We start from the raw sequence: 4,902 nt of genomic DNA on the forward strand, positions 1-4,902 counted from the left end.
AGATCTTTGTTCAAATGCTACCCTGTTTTCCTGGTCTTGCCTGAAGCTGTGTTTTTAAAGTAAGAACAACCTCAGCCACTGTGTGTTTATTTTCCTTTTCCCCATGCATTTGCTATTATCCTATATTTTATAAGTATAATGTATTTTTAAAGTAAAGTTTGTATTATTTCTCCATTGTTAAATATATGTAAATTTGTTTTTCTCCACTGATAACATATCACCTAGGCAGTTCTTGTAACAAGCCTTACTTTCAATCTATAATCTTCAAATATACCCCAAAATTTATCATTATAGTTATAGAACTCTTGATCTGTTGTGGACCTCCAAAGCATTGGAAATGAATCTCTAATGAAAAATGATCTTGAAAGCAATTAGCATGTACATATAAGAAGTGTAAAAATAATGTATTGACTGCAGAATGTAAATGATAGCAGTTCAGTAGAGTTACTAATGCAAACATGTGTCCTGTCTCCCTAACACCTCTTTCTCTGTCTGCCTCTGTCTCTGTCTTTGTCTCTGTCTCTTACTCTCTCTATTTTGTCTCTCAAGATGACATCAACCATATGGAACCAAGGAATGACACTCATATTTTAGAATTTTATCTTCTAGGATTGTCAGAAGATCCAGAACAGCAATCCTCTGTCTTTACAATTTTCCTCTCCATGTATGTGATTACCGTGGTAGGGAACCTGCTCTTCATACTGGCCACAGTCTCAGACACCCATCTGCACACCCCCATGTACTTCTTCCTCTCCAACCTGTCCTTCATGGACATAGGTTTCACCTCCACCACTATACCAAAGATGCTGGTGAATATCCAGGCACAGAGCAAAGTCATAACATATAAAAGCTGCATCACCCAAATATATTTATTTTTAATCTTTATAATACTGGACATATTACTGTTGACTGTGATGTCCTATGACCACTTTGTAACCATCTGCCACCCTCTGCATTACATGATCATCATGAATCCCTGGCTCTGTGTGTTACTGGTTCTAGCATGCTGGATCATGGGTGCCCTAAAGGCCATGTTACAAATCTTAATGGTGCTGCAGCTGACCTTTTGCATTGACCTAGAAATCCCACATTTCTTCTGTAAACTTTATCAGGTGATCCACTGCGCTTGTTCTGACACATTTTCCAATGAAGTATTGATGTATTTTACAACTGTGCTGCCTGGTGTAGGTCCTCTTGCTGGTGTCCTTTACTCTTACTCTAAAATAGTTTCTTCCATATGTGCAATCTCATCAGCTCAGGGGATATATAAAGCATTTTCTATCGTGCATCTCACCTCTCAGTGGTCTCCTTATTTTATGGCACTGGGATAGGTGTGTACCTTAGTTCTGCTGTCACCCAAAACTCACACTCATCTGCAACAGTCTCAGTGATGTACACTGTGGTAACACCCATGCTAAACCCTTTCATCTACAGTCTAAGGAATAAAGACATCAAGACTGCTCTTAAAATAATTTTTAAGAGGGCAACTATGGAAAGGTTGTTTTGCCTGGAACTGAACAAAATGCCAATGCTTACCAGGCTCAAAGCCTGAGAACCAGAAACTGTGATACCTTAATCCAATTATAAAACTAAAACTTCTCCCTTCTATTTATTTTTGGAAATTTCTGTTTCTTTCATTTTAACTTCTATATACCATTTAATTAACTTGCTATATTAAAATTTTGGCTCTCTCTGCTATACAGCAGATCTTCCCTTTGAACTTTCCCTACTCCCTCAAACTTTCCTAACTTGCTATCTTAAATATTTGAAATTTCCTCTTAAGTCATGGATCAACCCATATTTCTCAAGAATAATTTTTTCTCAAATGACATATCTTACCAAATAATATTTCTGTTATTGTTTTGGTTTTACATATTCATGAGTTTTACTACTCTCAAGGAGAAAACTAGAGTGGAAACTAGGCCTATTTATGTAATTTTATAGAGGAAGTATTGAAATCTAACTGCTATTTCATAAAATGTATTTTAAAATCTTGAATATCTTTAGGTTTCATTCTTCCCAGCAGTATTATGTCTCTTTTATTAGCTTATTATCCACAGTGCCTGCAATCATCACATGTAAATGTGATTTTCAAAATGTGAAAATGGGAAAGGCATTGAGAGTTGGAGGGAACAGAGAGGGATAGCAGGGGAAGGGAACAAAAAATGACGATGTATTATGCATATGTACAAACTCCCAATGATAAAAGTCATCATTATGTACTGCAAACATCTACTAATAAAAAATACATTAATAAAATTTTTTCCAACTGGATTACATGAGAAAAGATAAATTTGAAGGTGCAAATTAAATTGACATGGTCTTTGTATCCAAGATGAACCTAAGTGTAGTTAATCAAATTTGAAAACATGCATTGCATTATTGTGGAAAAGAATTCTATGAATGCATAAAAAGTATTAGACATATACAATGAAATTTGATTCAGCCATAAAGAAGAATGATTTTGAGTCATTTGCAGAGAAGTGAATGGATCTTAAAACTATAATGTTAAGTGGAATAAATCACATGCATAAAATAAAATGTCACCTGGTATCTCTTATATGAGTAAACCAAAATACAAATAAATTAAAGAGTAAAATACTTTAGCAAGTAAAAGATACATAATAAATAGATAATGGGAAGGAGGAAGGAGGGAATCAGGATGGGGGAAGGAAAATTTTAAAAAGGATCAAAATGATACATGTACTTCTATACAGATTTTTACGAATTTCCATGATGAAAATGATATGCATCACATATACTAATACAAATGAAATTTTCTTAACTAAAAACAAGTAAAACAAAGGAGAGATGGTAGTAAACAAAAGCCTAACTTTTGGGGAAAATGTGTCAGAGAGTTAGGCTGGGGATAGAAGGATAGTACAGGGAAAAGGAACTCAAAATGAATATAAATTTTAGGTATGGCAAACACGTACCAATAAAAAATGAAAATGATTTATTTTTATGCTGTAAACTGATCCATTAATATCTTCAAGATTCTTATTCATGGGTAAGAAGGTTTGTTAACCTGGGTGAAGGATTGCTTAGTAGCATTTATGCTTTATTATTTATGAGTTTCTGCTTGAAAATTTTCAGTGCTACTTACAAATATGACATCTTCCATTTCACTAAATTAAATATTCCACTATTCTAAATTTAGTCTCAACCATTAATGGGGCCATGAGTGAATATCAATATCATCTATTATGGGGCATATTCAGGCTTCCTGTTCTCTTCAGCTTTCATGATCTCTCGATGACTCACAAAAGTCATCGCATTCCTGACCAAACACTGCTACATGTTTCCACACATCCCTCCAAACTCTCCTAGTTGTCTGGAAGAGAATCTCGAAGTAGCCACTTTTTAATATAGTTATCTGAAGTAAACTTGAAAAATAGAAACTGGACTGGGGTGTATCTCAGTGGTAGAATACTTGTGAAGCATGGAGAAGGCCCAGTGTTCTAACCAAGCCCCCAAAGCAGGGCAATTATGATTGCTGTCTTCATGCTTCAAAAGACAAAAATAAGAAGTAGAAGGATTATTGTGATTTGACTTTGTTCTTTTTTGTTTCTTATCATCACCTAAAGATACTATTTTATATAGAGATACAGACCATAACAAGATCTATGTTTACATCCATCTTCTTACAAATGACAGAAATTTAATTTTCCTGTACCTGAACATTCCACTATGTATATATACTATGTTTTGTCTATCAATTTGTACATCTAGATTGATTCAGTATCTTGGCTACTGTAAATCAATACCACATGTTCTTTAGCAACTATTTGTTGATGAACACCCAGATTGATTCTATAACTTGCCAATTAGAATAGTGCTGCTCTAATCATGAGCAAGCAGTATAACTTATATGTTGAAATAGGAGAGAAAAGACACACAGGTGGAAAACATGTTCTACTGTACTTTCCTTGTGTTATGCTTTAGATCTAAAATGCTCCCCAAAAGCCTTGTGTGCTGAATGAATCTTGGTGGGGTGTAATGGTCATTAGTGGATTTATCTATTGCGGAGTTCTGTAGTTGAATTTGCTCTTATGAGGGGGGCCTGTTTAAAACAGTCAAGGAGGAATGACCGGAAAGGATATCTTTTCCCCCTGCCTCCTCATTCTCTCTCTCTCTCTCTCTCTCTCTCTCTCTCTCTCTCTCTCTCTCTCTCTCTCTCTCTCTCTCTCTCTCTCTCTCTCTCTCTCTCTCTTCCCTTCCTAGGTGCCATAGGATGAGCAGCTGTTCTCTATCCATGTCATTCCTGTCTTTCAACCACCAAACTTTGAGCTGAATCCACTAAAAACTGCAAGCCAAATAAACCTCTCTTTTGATTGTGAATAAAGGCTGTATTATTTGCAGAACTATACAAAACTATCCTAAAATTCATATGGAACAATGAAAGATCCTAAATTAGGAGAATAGATTCTGAGTAAAAGCAAACAGCTGGAAGAGTGACAACACCAGACTTCATAGCCTACTGTAATGTCATAGTAAACAAAACAGCAAGGTCTTGTCATAAAAACAGACATACAGATCAATGAAAAAGAATAGACAGAAATGAACCAAAGTTTATTTGCTATTTCTCCTTCTTTGTGTGAGAAATTTACATTCATTACAGAGGCCCATTTTTGGACTGGGTCTTTAAATTTGGGACATTTGACTTTATTAAGTTCTTTATATATTCTAGATAGTAGGCTTTTGTCTAAAGAGATCCCACATCAAAATGTATAATAAATAATGTGAAATAGTAAGAAAAATTGCAAAGGGGAAGTGGGAAGAAAGGAAAAGAAGGGAATGGAATTAATATGATAAAATGAAAAATTGGAAACAAAATTGTAAATATATAGTGGTGGAAGGGATGAAAGGAGGTCAGGGAAATGGGGAAAATAAGAATCAAGA

General features: G+C 35.0%; 1 pseudogene; it reads left to right on the top strand.

Moving 5' to 3' along the window:
• Positions 1-563: 563 nt before the first annotated feature.
• LOC101723963 (olfactory receptor 7A10-like) lies at positions 564-1,552 on the top strand (annotated as a pseudogene).
• Positions 1,553-4,902: the final 3,350 nt, after the last annotated feature.

The sequence above is a fragment of the Heterocephalus glaber genome, unplaced genomic scaffold, assembly GCF_053883595.1.
Source record: "Heterocephalus glaber isolate CG9 unplaced genomic scaffold, H.glaber_assembly_v1.0 deba00001532, whole genome shotgun sequence".
NCBI lineage: Eukaryota > Metazoa > Chordata > Mammalia > Rodentia > Bathyergidae > Heterocephalus > Heterocephalus glaber.